Raw genomic sequence first — 20,208 nt, forward strand, 5'->3', positions numbered from 1 at the left:
CGATATAAGAACGTAGACCAGACCGTTTAAATGTAATTGCCAGGTGTCCTTATCAATACGAGCTGTTTGGGCCCGGAGTATAATGAGTTGTTTATCAGCGTATTACAGACAGCCTCAGGAAATAAATCTGTTGTAAACAACAACCGAAAAAAATAAATTTAAGTAAATAAACTGTTAGGTTGAACCTTGTGAGATAAACTCCAAATTCAACTCCTGTTCTTATCTTTACAAGCAGAATTATGTTATACTATTTAATTGTCTTGAAAAGTAGCCATCTTACCAATTATTGGTAGAGCCGATTACGTACAACTCATTTTGGTTTTAATTTCCAAGTTCAAGCTGTTTGAGTGGATTGCAGTGTAAAGGATCAGACTTCATCACAATATCAATTTATTTCAGGAACTTTACGGAATGTATACGGATTAGCTAATTAAGGAAACCTCTTGAGGACCACGAAAAAGTGCTAAGCAATAAATTTAAAGTAATTGTCAAGTAGCAAATCAAAGAAAAACAATACAAGTTTCACTACTAATGTGTTTGTGTGTGTGTGTGTTTGCTTGTTTGTGAGTGTGCATTTTTCTCAAGAGACCCTTGTGTTAAACAACCAACCTGTCAATAAGGCAGGTCTTACTTTATGTTACCTTTCATTTTAATTCTGCTGAGGAAACAAGGAGTGAGATCCAGAGAGGCTGGTTGTGAATCCTCACCTCAGACAAAACCCATGAAAAATGTGGACAGTCCACAGTTCTCTCTGCTATTGTGTGACATCCCTCAAAAGATTAAATGCAGTGTACTTATATATATATATATATATATATATATATATATATCTTGTTTCATACACACACACACGTACTGTACAGGCGTAAATTGGAATGTGTTTTCTACATATTTCACTCAGCCACAACGGAGTGGGGTCTGTTGTTTATGGTTAAGTACCTCGATTAAGGGCAGATTGACACATCTCTTCTTTGGGTCTGTTATTAAATCAAGCAACCTCTCAGATTACAGGAGCAACACCACTAGGCCATCCCTCTCTTTAAAGGGACAAAAAAAAGACCTTTCAACAAATATTTATCCATTATCGCTCCCAAGTTGTTGAGAGGGGATGTGGCTAAAGGTGGTGATTATCCAAAACCTGAACCAAGTGAGCCTAACACTGACCATCCAAAACCTGACCCAAATGAGCCTAACCATCCAAAACCTGACCCAAATGAGCCTAACCCTGACCATCCAAAACCTGACCCAAATGAGCCTAACCATCCAAAACCTGACCCAAATGAGCCTAACCCTGACCATCCAAAACCTGACCCAAATGAGCCTAACCATCCAAAACCTGACCCAAATGAGCCTAACCATCCAAAATCTGACCCAAAAGAGTGAAAACCCGACCCATTCAATTTTTGAACCTACAGTATGAATGTACTATATGATATCGATCTGTGTAATTTAAAAACTTTGAACTGCCTCAGTGTTTCATCTTCTGAAATGTTTGTACGTAATTAAGTAGACCCTCTCTACAGCAAATAGCAACAGCGAATAGACAGCAAACTTTTTTTTACTGCCCCTTCTCCCTTGGGATTCAAACCCACAACCATCGCCTTGCAAGAGCCAAACCCAAAGCCAACTGTGCTACATGGGACCACAATTCCCATGCATTGCATTAAGCTCATCCGATGTCTATTGCCCACAAAATGTAGCATCATTCCGTGACTTTTCTCGTTAGTGCGTCACTCCGGCCCCGATCAAAGGCAGTGTACTAAATAGGAATTAGGTTGCAATTGTTTTTCACTATGCAACTGTCTGACTTCTCGACTTTACCGCCAGTCAGCCAGAAACTCCTCCCGAGAGGCCAATGTTGACTATTCAAATCAGGCCGAATCACGATTACACCCTCATCAATTGAGTGAAAAACTCGAAAAAGAGGAGACGATAAGCAGAAAAGAAGGGAGGAACGTGGCGGTTAATGTCGCACTCCCCCAAATCCACCTGCTACCCGTGTTCTACTCAGAGTCGCAGCGGCTTCGAACTGGGGCACTATAGCAAACCAGGCTCAGAAGTACTGTTGGGTCCCATGGGTGTTAACTTACAAAGCCCATTATGGTTGCAGAAACAAAGGGAAGTGCACACAGAACAACAACAAAAAAAACTCTGCACATCCAGGCAGAGGGCTTAATCTCCCAGAGATATGCATCATGAGTACAAATCCCATCGTGTCCCTGGATTAAGTTTACGTGTGGACGCAGCTGTGCACCATTAAAAACAGATGCACAATAGTAAGATCATCATTTCTTTACGGATGTATGTCAGATTTGGCAGTGAACACACATACACACACACACGCCGAGAAACAGACACAAACACACACCAAACATGGAATACTGGGTGCATACGAATGTATGTTCATGAAAGGATTAGAGGGTTTAAAGAGACACGCCCGTCACCTTATCGTCCATCCGCAATCACCCCTCAGTTGAAATGTCCTACCTTGCAAACCAATCACTGGTTCATAGAGGGGAATGACAACTGATTCTAGCCAATTAAAACGGACACAGCAGTGCGTGCCCCTCCTCCAATGACCTGCTGCACACCTGACCATCATTATGTTCGAGATGGTGAGAACAGGGTTTGGTTAGTGAGAATAGGGTTTGGTTACTGAGAATAGGGTTTGGTTAGCGAGAATACGGTTTGGTTACTGAGAATAGGGTTTGGTTACTGAGAATAGGGTTTGGTTACTGAGAATAGGGTTTTGTTAGTGAGAACAGGGTTTGGTTACTGAGAACAGGGTTTGGTTACTGAGAACAGGGTTTGGTTAGTGAGAATAGGGTTTGGTTACTGAGAACAGGGTTCGGTTACTGAGAACAGGGTTTGGTTACTGAGAACAGGGTTTGGCTACTGAGAAAAGGGTTTGGCTACTGAGAACAGGGTTTGGTTACTGAAAACAGGGTTTGGTTACTGAGAACAGGGTTTGGCTACTGAGAACAGGGTTTGGTTACTGAGAACAGGGTTTGGTTACTGAGAACAGGGTTTGGTTACTGAGAACAGGGTTTGGCTACTGAGAACAGGGTTTGGTTACTGAGAACAGTGTTTGGTTACTGAGAACAGGGTTTGGCTACTGAGAACAGGGTTTGGTTGCTTTCAGACACGGTGAGATTCAATTTTGGAGAACAGCTTGTTTTTGGAGGAGCTTGGACATTCGATTGGGTCATCGTGTGACTGGAGTCAACCTTTAAAGGGACATTTCATCCCGGGGGGGCTGCTTGGGTCATGTCTGAGAGATTTCTACGTCAGTGAGATACATTGGACACATAATTGGCCAGAGGGAGCATGGTAATGGGATTAGCTTGCTGAACAACACACTATAGCGCCATCAAGTGTATTGTAGAACTACACGCTGTGAGGTCACAGGGGTTATTTAACATAGTCATGTTTCCATTTTGCAAAGCCTCCGCTACTATACTGATCGTGTTTCCAAGTAAATGTGTGTGTGGGCAAGGTAGTCCTTGATTGATGAAGCCATTGAATGTCATTCAGAAATGTTCTTATAGTATCAGCCGAAATCTTAAATGAACAAGGAGGAAGCATTTTCTAAAAGACTACTGTACATAGTACACCGTATGCATGTGGTCACCAACACTTTGTAAATACACTGTGACATCCCTGTGTGTGCCAAGAAAAAATATCCCCACAACATTATACCACCAGCAGCTTGTACTGTGGACACAAGGATGAACCCATGGCCCAAATTCGGACCCAACCACCTGCATCAACGGATATCGACCTTTGTCAGACCAGGCAACGTTATTCCTCACTTGAATCGGCCAGTTTAGGTGATCACATGTCCACCTTTAGCTGAAAATGTTTTGCTTTGTGGCAGGGTCCATTATCCTGCTGAAAGAGGCCAATGCCATCTGGGAATATCATTGCCATGAAAGGGTCTGCAACAATGCTCAGGTAGGTGGTACATGACAAAGTAACATCCACATGAATGGCAGGACCCAAGGTTTCCCAGCAGAACATTGCCCAAGGCATCACACTGCCTCCACCGTCTTGCCTCCATCCCATAGTGCATCCTGGTTCCATGTGTTGTCCAGGTAAGTGACACACACACACACCTGGCATCCACGTGATGTCAAAGGAAACATGATTCATCAGACAAGGCCACATTCTTCCATTGCTCCGTGGTCCAGTTCTGATTCTCACATGTCCATTGTAGGGGCTTTCGGCAGTGGACAGGGGTCAGCATGGGCACCCTGACTGGTCTGTGGCTACGCAGCCCCATACACAACAAACTGTGATGCACTGTGTGTTCTGACACCTTTCTATTAGTACCAGCATTAACTTTTTCAGCAATTTGAGCTACAGTAGCTCGTCTGTTGGATCGGACCACACAGGCCAACCTTCGCTCCCCACATGCATCAATGAGCCTTGGCCACCCATGACCCTGTCGCCAGTTCACTGCTTTTCCTTCGTGGACCACTTTTGATAGGTACTGACCACTGCAGACCAGGAACACCCCACAAGGGCTGCAGTGTTGGAGATGCTCTGACCCAGTCGTCTAGCCATCACAATTTGGCCCCTTGTCGAATTCGCTCAGATCTTTACGCTTGCCCATTTTTCCTGCTTCTAACACATCAACTTTGAATGTTCACTTGCTGCCTAATATATCCCACCCACTGACAGGTGCCATGAAAACGAGATTATCAGTGTTATTCACTGTACCTGTCAGCGGTCACAATGTTTTGGCCGATCGGTGTATACAGAGCACTAGACAACCTGATGACTTTGCATTCCAGGGTTTAGGAACTGAAGCATTCTGCGCTGGATCCAATACAGAAGCAGCCAATCAGATTCAGGTTCCCTCTCTCCCTCTTCCCATTCCTCGCGACACCGCAGCCACAATGCGGAGAAAACCACATATGCTCTGTGAGGGTCTCTCTCCCTCTCCATCCCCCTTCCTCCTGCCCCAGACACCCGAGAATGTGCATGTGCGCTAAGGAACACACAGGCGCGCACGCGCACATGACATTATTACTCCAGTGCATGATCTAGTGAAATGCACTGGAACTAGCAACATCAAACCTGTGGACGCCTAATGCTGAAGTGAGCCTGTTCCAGTGCTGCCCTCTTGATTGCAGACACAGCTTACCTTTTGAAATTCTAATTCAATACAGATTGCTATCTCATTGTCTCCTGTGGATTGTCATAACTTGTCACATCACGACACATACAGGAGAAATACAATAGTCTATTGTGGTTGATAAATCCTCCTTGATATTACATTGTTGTGAGCTTCCTAGCCTTGGCATATTTTGAAAGGTTTTTAAAAGATGGAAGTTTCGCCTGATAAAATCGTATTATCAGGTTGTACAGCCTTGAGCTAGCGCTGAATGTCTGCTTTGAGACGTGCAAAAACACCGTCCAAAGTAGCACAATCATTGCTTTTTTCCGAACACCCTTCTGAGAATGAATGGATATTTCATTTTTATGGATATATTTTCTGAGGTGAAAACATAGACAGTAGACCTCACAGCTGAATATGTCCTGGCTTGTCATAATAAAAGAGAGGCCACTGTGCCCAGAATGTACATTTCTGATTTGTTTGTTTTATTTGTGTAAAATTGTCCATGTTAGTTGTTTTCCCTTTTTTATGTATCACTATGGATGCCTAAACAAGTCTGCTTTGGCAACAGTGATAACCATTCGTTCATGCCAATAAAGCACCTATTGAATTGAATTGAATGGAGCACCAAGATGAATTTGTGCAGGGCCAGAACAGAAGGAGCACCAAGATGAATTTGTGCAGAGCCAGAACAGAAGGAGTACCGTGCTATAGTCAAAACCTTCACTTGGTATTACATGACCATGAGCATTTAAGTGTACATACATCGGCGGAATAAAGAAACTCCGGACAGGAGAGTTCACATGGGTAAAAATTAATAACGACCAAATACAGTCGAAAAATAAACAAATCCAATAAACAAGATTAAAATACATGGAATGTCCCCAGTGTTCTCAATGCATTTGGTAAAGCAGCACGGAAAAAATGCATGTATGGGTGTGTGTGAAACTGTGTGTGTGTGTGAAACTGTGTGTGTGTGCGTGTGTGTACACTGAGTATGACTGTGCGGGAGTCGCGGTGAGGCGGAGTCTCCACAGAGGGCTTGTGTGATTTAATGTTTGGACAGTGAGTGAGCCTGAATGACCTGGAGTGTGAATCTGTGTGTGAGAATGTGTATGCAGAGTTCAGAAGATGTCATGGCAACAGGGTGCTCCTTCACTGTCCCTGTCTGCTTGGCCTGGGCAGGGTCTTGGCCGTTCTGCGTCCTCGTGTGGGGTAAATGCCCAGGAGGGAAGGCAGTGTCGGGCTGACCTCACCCCCCTCGGCCTACGACTGGAGCAGGCTTCACGCTCTGAGAGGAGGTTCTGCCAGGGAGGACTCTGTCCATGGGGTACCCGTGAAGATTTGTGAGAGTCACGCCTAATTTCTTGGGGGCCGCCAGAGGTTCAAGAGAAGCTGTCGGTGCAGTTCAGGGCCGTGATGGCTACGGGTCCCGGGAGTCCACGCATGACTACGGGTCCCGGGAGTCCACGCATGGCTACGGGTCCCGGGAGTCCACGCATGGCTACGGGTCCCGGGAGTCCACGCATGGCTACGGGTCCCGGGAGTCCACGCATTGCTACGGGTCCCGGGAGTCCACGCATGGCTACGGGTGTCCACACAAGGATACGGGTCCCAGGAGTCCACGCATGGCTACGGGTCCCGGGTGTCCGTGGGAGCTACAGATGCGCTGTGGTCTTTGACCGGTCTTTCAGAGCAATGGCCACTCCATGATGGATGAGCAGCGGCCTAACAGCAAGCCTTCTACTTTATAACCAATCCACCAGTCTCCAGGCAAAACCTGGGCTAAGTTAACCGCCCCCCCCCCCCCCCCCCCGAAAAAAACAAATTAATAATTTACGAATTTATAGTTGCAGCGATTTCTGCGTGTGTGTGTGTCTGCCTCTCTGTGTGTATAATGTGCTTGTCCGCATGTGTTTGTCTATATGTCTACCTGTCTATCTGTGTGTGTGCGTGTGCGCGCGCATGTGTGTGTATAGCGGGACACACCACTACTATTGAAGCAGATCTCATGATCACGCCAGTAGGCGCCACCGGCCCACAGTTCAAAGGATCCTTTGGAAAATGTTGTCACAGAGGGTGAATGGGGTCTTTTCCATGAAACAACTACCAATGTTGAGGTTTCAGCTGGCATGAGTTTAATTAGCATGGGCACCTCTTTAATCAATACCTGCCATCAGGCATCATGGACTGTGTGACATAAAAAAAAAATTCCTGACGCCAACTTAACGAAATATCACTGAGCCTTATTTGGTTTAAAGTTTACACGGTAAAATCACAACAGCTTATATGGAATAACTTTAATGTGCCTGAATGCCAATGGGTGCTTATGAAGCATTACAGCTTTGCAATTGCTTTCCCCAAAGTGGCTAAAAAGCCAATGATGTGTTAACTCACCCTGTAAATAGATAGCCATGTCAAACAGGACTTTTCTTAAATAACCATTTACCAGATTTGACAATGTCTTCTCAGCCTCCTTTAACAGTTACAGATGGAAACAGTAACAAAGTGAGACAAGCAAAGTGTGCACTCTCTGACAAAGGCCAAATGTCCTCTAAAAAAGCAAAATTGCCATGGAAACACCAGGCTTGGTGATAATCATGGGAAATTCACATGAGATTTTTCTGAAATCATTGCAAAGAACACGAAGGCAAAATTGTGTTAGTACATTGATGCTTTCAACATAATTATAGCACTTACTGGTAGCAGCAAATGCCAAGGCACTTTAGAAAGATTCTGGTGGGTCTTGGCAAATGGGCCTAAATGGTTGGTTCCTATTTCATGCACCCAAAGTTGCCCGTTTTGGTCCATTTCATTCTTACATTTCAATTATTTAATGACTATGAAATGTCCACACATCTTGTTCAACTATGGGAGATATCAATGAAAACTGGGTATAACCAGAGCTTGACTTGGGCAGAAGCTTGACGAGTCCCGACACTTGAAGTACTGTCTGATCTCCAGTTCCACTTACAGGATATACCCTAAAACATATTATGGAGCTCATGTTATTCTTACAATATTAGTTTAACTGTCTTATGTTCCTCTCAGAACGGAATCTAAAACCTATTGTGGAAATATAAATATAAACAATCCTATATTAGCACCTAAAAATAAACAGTCCTACATAGGAACCTAATTATAACCAGAACCATACCAGCACCTATGTCAGTCCAAGTAAAGCGTTAAAAACAGCATTATAGGTTTTCTTCGGTTAAATGTAAAATTAGACAGCCACTAACGAAACTATGAAAACAGAAATTTCAACATACAAGTTCTACAACAACTGATACTAGGGCCATTTCATAGATTGCACACTGAACTCAGCGTTTACATAGATATATTTAGTTTTGTTTATTTTTTTGTTAATAAAATATATTAAATAAAGTTGGTATGAGAGCAATTATGGAAAGGATGTCATACTTAAGATTAGGACTATACACTACAGAGCCTGCAGTGAAACTAAAGCAGTTTTGGCGCCAATCTATGTCCGTTGTTGGTCTCCAAGTTGTTTAATGAAATAATAATGAGTCCTGTCATTAATCTTTCTTTAGGGACACTTACTATCAATGAACACATTGAGTCTGCCTCAGTGATGCCATGTCCTTTAAGCAGTAACAGATAGACATAAAAGAAATGCATTAAAGTTATTAAACAATCTTGGGACTATAAATACAATTAAAATACACTAGTGCCCTGTTTCAAATGTTCCCCCAAAGCCCTCGCCTCTGCACTCAAAGCAACATAGATTTTAAAGTGTTGTACAGATATAAGTAATCTAGTAATACTCTCGCGTCACGTTTGCCTTTGAAGAGACAGGCTAGGCTAAACTGTTGATTCCAGCAAACCATTAATACTTAGATACGCCGCAGTATTCAGATGATGTTAAATGGTGTCAATGGGCCTAATGTGTGCCAAGAAAACAGAGAAATTCCCCATACCAACACACCACCAGCACCATTGGCCTGTACCACTGACACAAGGCAGGATGGATCCATGGATTAATGTAGTTCACACTACATGCTGACCCCACCATCTGCAGGTCGCAGCACCAACCAAGATTCGCCAGACCTGGCAACGTTTATCCAATTTTCATTCGTCCAGTTTAGGAGGTTTAAAAAACGTCCTGGTTTTAGCTGACAGGAGTGAAACCCGGCGTGGTCTTCCGATGCTTTAGCCCCTACGCATCATGGGTCGGCACTGCCCGTTCCAATGTTTGCTCGAACCCCACCTGAACCTCTTGACCACGTCTGCATGCTTTCACCCACAAGTTGCAGCCACATGATTCACTGGTGGAGCGCTTGCTTCAACGGGCCGACACGCCAAATAAAGGGGGCTACACATCTGTGGGCATGTCAGTCACGTGCCTTTAGCCACATTCCCTTCTGCGTCAGCTTCCTACAAGTGAACCCGGATGTGATAGCCACCACAAAGTTCTGGCCAGTGGGCCCGGTTCCCAGGGCAGCAGGTGTCGGACTGTGACCCCGGAGAGTGTGAAGTATACAAGCCCCCCCACTCACTGGGCCAAGGCTAGAGACATCGGAGCAGCTGCAATCCCCTGTGGGTAAACCAACCGACACACAGCTCCCGGATCAATTAAACAGCCTAACAGTGTCCTCTCAGCGAGCTATAAAGCCTCTCTCGTTTTGAACACCTATCTGTCATCTTTACAACCCCCACGGCTACATCCATCAGCCTTTCCCCCCATGCACGCCCACACACCACTCACACACACACACACACACTCACACACACACCCAACCGACTGAGCTTTGTTCCCAGCGTGGGTAAACGGTAATCAATGACCCGACCGATGGACTGCTTCATCACAGCCTCCATTTATCGCTGGGTTTCGGGTCGGTGCCGAGGCGCGGCTAGGAGCCCGCTCCGGGAGCACCCCAATACGCACTCACGGGGAGGTCCATAAATCACAATAAATCCATAATGGTTTCATTCGGGAGATCGGGGCTAGCGGGGTGTAAACCTTGTAATGTACGCACTGCTTACAACAGACCAGGGCTGTATGACAATGTGAGTGTGTCAGGTGTAATGGACAACATCAATAGACACCGTCAATTTGTCTCGTCTCTGTTGCCCATTGCTGGCGGATGTTCTGCTTTGCACGGCTGTCTTAAGATGAAAGCCCCAACTGGACATGGTCCTGGACGGGAGCGTCTGTTGAACAGCTCAAAGGTAGAATGCCAACACGTACGGTCACCGCTGATGATGGGACATAATCAAACGAATGGATCAATGTACCTAAAACCAGGACACCTGAAATGTGCATATTCACGGCCCAACTCAGCGGTGTGTGATTTGATCAATTAACCATGTTGACTGAAAACTATGCGCTTGAAGTATTTATGATCTTGATTAGAAGATGGCTTGAAGTAATATTCACAACACTGTGATTCAGGATGAATTTGTATCGTTAACCAAGATGGACAGACGTTATTACCATGCAATAAACGTGTCATTACAGTGAAACGTGTCATTACTACGGCGCCCTGGGCAAACACAACAAAGCAGTACTTCAAAGTGCATTTAGTTTTTTTTTGTTTTTCAGTAACTGACACACTGTCCAATCACATCAGATCATTTCCCATCAGATTTTCTTCAGAGCTGACCTGATTGGTCTAAACACGAATTGGTGAAAATAAATCTGCATTGGGCTGCCTGGCTTAGTGCACCCTTACCGTCCTGCTAACACCTCACACACCGCACACACCTCACACACCTCACACACCTCACACTGCTCCTGAAGTTCTATCATGGTACAGCTACACCATGTTTTCTTGGGAAGTACGGTTTCAAGGGCAACCGCCCATGCAGTTTTTACTTGCGGATCAGCGTGTAATTGGATAATTGTGCCTCATTGATTGAACGTTGAGAAAAAGGCCCGTCTCTATCTTGGCTTCCCCAAACAATTATGTTCTAGCTGAGTGGTACATGCTGAACTACTGAGTGGTGCATGCACAACCAGCAGCTCCAAAAGCTAGAAGGGTTTGAACTTGGACACCACTGTCTTAGGGCAAGGTCAGACAGCAATCAACAGTGTAAAGCGTACATTTGGCTGGCTAACTCCTTCACTTCAACTGTAAGCCGTAACATACATGCTTTGACCAATGAGCAGAAGGGAACAATAGAAGACAAATGATTGGGCAACACACCAGGCACAGCATATCCACATTCTACCTGTACAAGTGGACATGAAACTAGGCACTGCTTGTGAAAACTTGTCTTGTATAAAAACCTGTTTATACATTTTTATTCAAATCAAAACCAAGGGCAAATGCTAAACCTTGCCAGTTTGGTAATTCTTTAATTTCCCAAAAGATACTGCTATGTAAGCATTTTTGTGGAAGAATAGAATATTGGAGTACAGATTATCAAAGGATTCAATCGTTGCCTTAGTGGCTGATTTCTAAAATCTGGAGTTACACAGCTCTCGTTTAGACACACTTAGCAAAAGGAAAGGCAATGTCTCAAACCTTATCTAATGATTTGCCATATAGTAAACCATGAGATAAAGAATGACTAATGCAATTCGTCACAGTTTTGGATGAATTTTCAAACGGAAAACTTAATGGAAAATAACCAGAAATGTGCCGTTTTAGACAAAATGTTCTATTACATCAAGGGACAATAAAACAAAAAATTATTATTATATCATATCAATAAGCCATAACAACATGTACAATAATTTCAGAGTGAATTATAGTTGCAAATATACCGGCATTATCCTATGCTGCTTTGACGAGTAGCCTTGACATTTAGCCATGCAACGGATAACCAGTGCTCACGTCCAACTTCCATGAACACTGGAGTCGGCAGTCGGAGCATCAAGTGTCAACTGCACTCGTTATATAAATGTATGAAATTAGTCCCCCCTACATGATAATTAATTATATTATTATCTCGAATTGACAGTGGCTCCATCAAGAGACCGTTTTTGTTTTTTTATGTCCCTTTATATCGCACCTGTCGTTGCGCAAAAAAAGTGATGGCCTACCATTGAGTCTTTCTTCATCGATTACATTGGGTTTTAGGTCAAAATATTAGCTTATCAATCATCATAATATAGTTGCATAAACTACTAAAGGACTACACTGCTGTCTGCTATACTGATTTGCTCTGAATACCTAAACTGATAGCCTAAGTATACTTGCATTGTAAGTATTTTTAGACTTTCATTCCTAGAATTGCAAACGCATTCATACATCGCGGGAACAAATACACATTATGCGCAAATAATTTTACATATATATATTCCTAATACAAAAACATTTTCTAAATATTTTGGTTTTAAATCACGCAGTGTAGAACTTCACCATAATGATTTTCACACACAATACACGTGATGGAGACAGAACGTTACGCACGTTCAATATTTCACTTGAGATAGCGTTATCTATCCGCCTTCACCACGGTGTTGCAATTGGCAACAAGTTCAATCTTTGATTTAGAGTGAATTCATCATAAATTGCGCATCACCGATGAGAGGATATCCATGGGAACTGCCATGGCCAAGCGTTCTTCGCTTGGTCATCTCACAAAACTCCAGCTTTCAATTATAGTCCCGCTCTTTTCCCTGCAACTACCCAAATGTTGATGATCGAAACAAACGCAGAATGAAGTTGCACCTAAAGCTGGTTCATGTCCAAATAAAAGCAAAAGTCGAATGAACGTCATGTCCCTACCTTTTTACGTGGGAGAATGTATATTCAGACAATTTAGAAAGATTGGTCCTCTTTATCCGACTTCTGTTTTTCCAAAAGGTATGATCCCCTACAAGCAGCAGCCGCAACGGACAGTCTGAAGCGTAGACACACTCAATCCTCTCTGCCACCACACGAGTATTGGAGTCTCCTTTTCGAGAGGACAGGAAACACAGCGCGGCTCGGTAAGCCCCTAGTGGTGATGGAGAGAACCTACACATGAGCGATGGAGAGACCGTTTTGGAAGTGTTGATAAGCCTTGCTGCACCATAAACCATTGATGCCCCCAGCACTGAAAAAGGATAGTAGAGCGTATGAGTCAATGCAGAGTAAAATGCATTGGACATATTGAGCAGTACAGCCTTTTCCATACAATCGTAGCAGAGGCTTACAGCAAAATATGCACGTGCCAAATTGCAGTCTTGTGCTGTTTGTCTATAGCACGACTTCTGGTCAAACGTAGTGCATTTAATACCTAAGTCGTGAGAGGTGGGCTCACTTGTCAAAATCCATTTTGTAATGGATCTGACGAAGTTCTACTAGAAAGTACTTTCCTTTACTCTACTGAGGCAATCAATCCCGTGTTCTACATTTGATTAGACTGGCAAAACTACTTGTAATTTATCTAAAGTTATTGGAATTTTTTGTAATTAACAGAAAATGTAAGCCTGTCTATAGTATGCCTATTTCAAAAACGGTATTTGTATAGAAAAGGAATTCTTTACATAGAAATATAAGATATTGTATTTGTGTCCATATTATTTAACACATGCCCATACAAAATAGCTTAATTGGCTAACAGAAAAATGCTTTTATTCAACAGTGATATGACATATTTCATAGTAAACACGAATAGTATTCAGTATAGTTCATATTTAAGTAATTACAGTTTTGACATAATTAAAAAAATATTTATAATATATCTATTTAATAAGATAAATATAGATGTATATCTATATAAATAATGTATATTATTTGATCTTTTAATATAATTTAAATGTAATGAATCTGAAGATGATTTCATTACTTTACATACAAAGGATGTTATCCAGAGCTGCATTTAGTTTGTTTGTACTCTCTGAAACATTCAATTAATAGCAAATGCTATACTGAACATCCAGTTTAAAAACAGAGAGGTGGTGATTTGGGGCTTAGAAACACTGTCCAACGGTCTTTTATTAAATTAACACTATTGCTTCAAGCCAGTGTTGCCAGTGACTTCCAGAGTCCAACAATAGAGAGCTGAACAAGGTACATCGGCAAGTGTTAGAGTTTAGACATTTTAGTGAGCAGTTAGCTTAAAATGTTGCCTATGGGGCAATCCATGAGATAACTTTTGTTGGGTTCACCCTTTGGAGCATTGTCAAAGAAGAAGAGGTACTCGCTAAACAGCGTGATGTCAGTAACAGTGGTTTTGTGTTGGGCTCAGCTGCTGGGGTCACTTTATTAGCAGGTATAGAAGGAAGGAGTGTAACACTCTCAAAACAAACATTCAGCATATTCCGCAGTTATATAGCAATGTCATGGATGATCAAAACATGAACCATTTGTGACATTGTGAAGGAAAGCAGATGTGTGTGTTGCCAAGTGAACAACTATTGATACAAGTAAAGTGTGGGCCAGTTGAACAGCGAAGGAAGAGGTACCCGCTAAGCAGCGCTACATCCATCACAAATACACTGCTCACATTAGTCACAGAACTTCCTGATAGACAACTGTAAACCTTGTAAGTCTATTTTGTGGTGTAGTGTAGTTTAGAAATCAGAAAGGAGACAGAGCTGCTCTTTTCTGTGTGACTGTTGTTGACAATTATCATCACTGTAAAGTTACCTTCGAGTCATATTGCAGACCTAGACAGTATGTAATCTCAAAAGAGATTTGAGGGAAGGTTGGCCAGAGTAGCACGGTGGAGATTGTAGTCCTATTAAAAGTCACACAAAGGATTCATTGCTTACAGTTGATAAGACCCAGGTCTAGCGCAGGGCCTCAAATATAATACTACAAAAATAGACACACTCACACTAGTGGGAATTCCATCAATGTTGTATGAATACATTTGCCCAGAATGTATTCCATCAATATTCCTCCGACATGTGTTGTTTTTCAAAGAAAATCACTGTATCTCAATAATCCATAGATTACTTTGATTAAATCAAGTTGTGATGTGAATCAAAAGTACCTTTCTTTACCCCAGTAGAGCTACTTCCCTCGTTGCTACTGGGTCATATATCCTGTTACTAGAACCGCTGACTAAGCGAACAGCTATTGAATATTAAAAACAATTCTCTCAGTGAGGTGATGAGAAAGTTTTTTTGTCAATCCCTCTTGCTTGTAATGGGAACCAGACTATAGCAACATACATATCCAGGCTATAGTGAACAACAAAAACAACAACAGTAATCAATACCGACTACAGACAGTCTGAAGCAGATAGGGAGGTATTTAATAGGGCACTGTAATTTGCAGACAGCAAACCAACTGATGACATTGTCACATGACGTGGATTGATTTTTAAGGTAAGTTAGGGTATATTAAAGCAAGGTAACACGGTATGTGACCGTAGCAAGCTTTATAGTTACTGCTCTGGATTAAGTGCTACATTACATGTATAGAAGCAGGATGCATAGCCACTCCCTTTCTGTTCTGAATGTACTGAAACATTGTTAAGACAGTTTTTATTTTCTTGACCGCGATACAACGTGGAAGATTTGTGACGGCAATAAATGCTCTTGTAATGTTAACAGTTGAAAAGGTAACAAGCAGCACGATCACTGCAGTGTAAAAATACTGTACAGTGTGTATTGCGGGCATGTGTGTGGTGACATACAACATCTAGGTTCAAAAGTGAAGGACCCGAATCAGGACAGGGACAGACTTTCACAAGACAAGCTAGCGACAATGGTGACGTACGTATGCTAGCTAAATAGGTCTTCCTCGTTCTGGCACAAACGGTGTGCTTAATTTGTTTCATAACAATATAAACATCATGGCCAAGTAACAGAGCAAGTGTTACCAGAAGTCAGTGTTCAGATGATCATGTTTTCTCTGAAATAATGTGCTGTGTTTAGTTGTTCACAGTCCGTGTCATCTGAGGGGAGTTGCAGCAAGAAGAAGCTGCTTCCTGAAAATTAATTTTAACTAGCTGCAGTAGTTACTACCTCAACAACAGTAGCTAGCTAGGCTATGATGAAACATATTCAGCTTCATGTCTTCTGCGCTGTGTAGCAGCATCCCTATTCCCTTTCATTTGTCGCCAGTGGGATCTGCCTTGAAGACAGAAAAATTGTAAATGTGGGGAGGTTGTCTAGGTACAGTACGTGCTTCTTTCATATTAAAAAAGCTGAATGCTCTATGAGGGTATTTGGGGAGGGTTAGTGGGTGTCCCTACTCTTTACCTAAACCTTAACACCTACCGTTAAGGTTACGGAACGCCAACCCCTTTTCTTTTATAGGAAGTTTAGTTGGCTGGTTTAACAACGTTAAGTAGCTTAGCTGGTTTTCATGACTGTCAAACTTTAGAAATGCTATCTAATTGGTGTGCTGGTTTCGGATCACCTATCTTCAAGCTCTCTCAGCTCTATATAAGATTCCTGTCACAAATGTAAAATGAAAATCGTCATAATATTTAACAGTTTTATTTTTAAACTAAATTAATTCCTTAGCAGATGGTCTTGTGCAGAGCCAATTAACAAATGGAATTAGCATTATTAGCATTGTCCAAACAAAATTCACTAATCTGTGGCACTAGCAAAGGTTTTTATGAGTGTATACTCACAAAACAGCTGGCGGCATCTGGCACTTTGGAAGTATTTACTTTAGCCACCACACACAGCCTCTGTTATTTTGAAATTATGTCATTGATACAGCCTTGGCTCCAGGATGAATTGACTAAGGGGATGAGGTATTTTTTTATGAATGAGGGGACATAGCTAATTCATAAACCATAAGAAGTGTGTGTGTGTCTGTTAACAGAACTGACCGGTAAAAATATGAAGTGTCAGTTTAGTTGAAAATGTGATTTATATAGCAAAAATTAGAACATTATCTTGAGGAATAGAACAGTGACAGGCTCTTTGAGATCAACACCACAACTCGTCTTAGACTGAAGTATCTTGGAGAAAAAAAATCCAGTCTGGGACAGAGGTGAATAATGTATTGTGAAAAATGACTCCATGGGCCTTCAAGAACAATTCGGGGTAAGCAGAATTTCACCCAAATATGAATCTAGGTGAAACTATCCCATTTAGACAGGCAGGTAAAACAGTATCATATCACTGTCATAGTAAGTACATTTGTCTTATATAAAGAAGTCAGAAAAGTTGGAACTAGTTAAGGAAGAAATACAAAAGTCTTTCGAGGAGTGGGGTCAGTGGCCAGGATTTAGCAGGCTGACGCAAGACACGTGTAGGATTAAGAATTAGGGGGGATTAAGGCAGAGCAGTCTCAACTCTTCTTACAGGTTTGGAGAGGCGTGGTCATGGAATGGATGGACCGTTGAACTGGAAGCCGGTGGGCTGTGCAGAAAAGCAATGTGACATGAGAAACTTTGGAAGGTTGAACACCAAACAAGCTGAAGCGTTCTGGCTGAGCTTTATGGGTTAGATGGGACGAGCAGGGAGACCTACCAATAGTCAGTAGTGCAGACAGGATTGTAAATTGACTTTTTAGTCAGTTCGCTGGTGCTCTTATACAGAGCAACCTACCGAAACAATTAGGGTTTATTGCAATGCTCAAGGGCACAACTTTTTCCCCTTGTTGGCTCTATAAAAATGGCAAGATTTTGGTTATTGGCCCAAAGCTCTAAGCACTGAGACTATCTGCCGCTATATGGCAAGTTCCTAATAGGACCTTTGCTTCCTGTGTGATGAAAGGTTGTACTCTACAGGGTTATGTTGTTTAATATGACGAGCAGAAGCAAATAACTGCTTTCACGTTTGTAAAATGTCAGGTTGTTGTTCGGGTTACTGTGAAGATTCTCAAACATGATGAACTTCACAGTGTATGCTCTCATCCTAGTGGAGACCCCCCCCCCCCCCGCCATCATAACATAGTAGAGCATGTGCACATATTGATCAGGGCTTTTCACTGCATCACACAAATGCAGGTTTGAATTTTTTATGTATATAACTTAACCCTCCATTAAGCCAGAGAGTCACGTTGGGACCAAGGTCTCTATTTCAGTGGAACCCTGCACAACGAGACCATCAGCAATTAATTAACAGAGACAATAAAAATAACCTCACTAAAAATGAAAAAGATCCTCTAGCATGCAGCATATACTTAATTTTATATTGCCTCGAGGTAATACGTTATTCTTTTAGAAGTAAAACCACAACAATCATAATCCTTGTTATTTTCAGGCTCTTTTTGCAGGACCATTATTGCTTCTGCATGTCTTTTAATGTGTTTGTGTCATCAGTCATTGTTCAGTAGGATGGGAAGAGAAACAATAACGCAGAGCCCATCTGGTCACAGGGCCACATGAGAAAACACTACTACCTTTGGCGATTATCTTTTGCAATGCTTGTTCTCTCAAACCAATAACAAGCAATAAAGAAATCTATTTGGGTTTTAGTTTCACTACATAATGAGTATATAATTTTTTGTGCTTCTTAAAAAACTTGTATTTCTTGAAATATTCTTGGGTCATAATGAATGTTATTACATCAACTTGTACAGCAGCAGTTATTGCTTTATGGTAGAAATCAAACAAAACAGAAATGTTGTCCCTCTTTGGTTTTTATTCTTTTAAATTTATAATAAACCTCGTCTTTACTTGAAAAAATGCAACAGATTTGTTCGTACCTCAGCAGTTTACTGCCTCAGCCACTGTACCAGCTCATTCCATTATCCATTCACTTGAATGTGTCTGCCTTAACACCTGAATGTACCCTCTGGGATTAATAAAGTGTTATCCTATCCTACATCAATGTCAGATGGACCTATTTAAAATACATATTGGGAGAAGATAGCTGTAGTGGTTAGAGTCCAAGGTCAGTAACCTAAAACTGAGTACCGGCAAGGTGAGCCGTGTGTTGTTATGCTCTAGACTAAGGCACTTAACCCTAATTGCTGTTGTAAGTTGCTTCTGCTAAATTACTTAAATGTAAATATACCCATATACAAATCTGATCGAGGAGAAAAAAAACATCCTCACACTAATGAGGAACATAGCACAAAGAAAAAGTCAGCAGAGCAGAAACGATGTAATGACTGTAATTGGAAAACAACAACATATATACTCAATTGTTTCCCAAGAAAGGTCCCGCATTTCATCACAATCAACACAAAGTATTATTTTAGCCTTGATCTGCGTAGGGTTAAGGTTGTGAAGGGTTAGGGCATTGTATTACAGACATTTGGAAAATATGCTAAATCTCCTCATACTATACGTGAGAATGAGGATGAATAGAAAAAAAAAATAATAATAATTACCTCCTAGGAAAGATCTTTCTGCACTTAAAGTTCCTATAGTAAAGCACCCAAATTAGGTTTCACCCAAGTACAAAACATCAGCGAAGAGAGAATGACACTGCCCCTGTAATCCTGGAGGCTACACACACACACACACACACACACACACACACAGCTATCTGCACAGTGACAGACATCTGTACTATCCGCCCGTATCAGTCCCATCTCCATACACATCCTCCCTGTAAGTACCCCCCCCCCCCCGATCTGGGGTACTTCCCTACAGCTAAACCAGCATCTTTTCTGAGTTGGACTAGCAGTTCTAAAAAGGCCGTCCTGATAATCTCCACTGATTCGATCTTATCAGCTGGGAGGCAGTTGGATCCTTTGAAAGGGCTCCTCTGAGCTGTATCAGAGGAGTCTCCTCGCTTCTGTTATTACAGCTCTTCAAAGCCATCATTTGCCTAAAAACTGAAATGCTAAAATCAAATGTTTAGAGGTATGAGGAATGGAAATGTGCAGAGTAAGGTGTATAGTTCTCCTGCAGTTTCAGTCCCTGAAATACACCATTTACCAGAACTCCAGGAAAGTTGACAACATTGAGGTGTTCAAGAAAGAAAAAGCCACAAGGGTGTTTCTCTTGTCTGATTCACTGAAAATCTGGAATGTAATTTGTCAAGCGTTTGAGGAAAGAAATATGTAATGGTGTGCCTGTTTTTACTAATCAAACGGGGTTGTGTGTCTGACATTATCAAATAATCTTGAAGGCTGGACAAATACTTATTTTTTATTTAACACATTCATCTTTTTTTCTTCTTGGGAGACATTATAGAGTGGGTGAAATTTAGTTCTTTTTTTAAAGAGTTTCTTATACCCACATAACATCAGCAGGCCACTGCAATTTATAGATTTGTTACAAAACACAGAAGCAATATATTGCACCCTAGTCTCACT

At 41.9% G+C, this 20,208-nt stretch overlaps 1 protein-coding gene across 3 annotated transcripts in view; it reads right to left on the bottom strand.

The window, feature by feature from the left end:
- The window catches only part of LOC105016715 (cadherin-22), a 163,605-nt gene extending 150,651 nt beyond the window's left edge, over nucleotides 1-12,954 (bottom strand). For all 3 annotated transcript variants that reach the window (XM_010880735.3, XM_020055179.2, XM_020055180.2), the window contains exon 1: nucleotides 12,823-12,954. The gene's annotated coding sequence lies outside the window, so the exon portion shown is untranslated. The remainder of the gene's footprint in view (nucleotides 1-12,822) is intronic.
- Nucleotides 12,955-20,208: the final 7,254 nt, after the last annotated feature.

The sequence above is a fragment of the Esox lucius genome, chromosome 17 (genome assembly GCF_011004845.1).
Source record: "Esox lucius isolate fEsoLuc1 chromosome 17, fEsoLuc1.pri, whole genome shotgun sequence".
Taxonomy (NCBI): domain Eukaryota; kingdom Metazoa; phylum Chordata; class Actinopteri; order Esociformes; family Esocidae; genus Esox; species Esox lucius.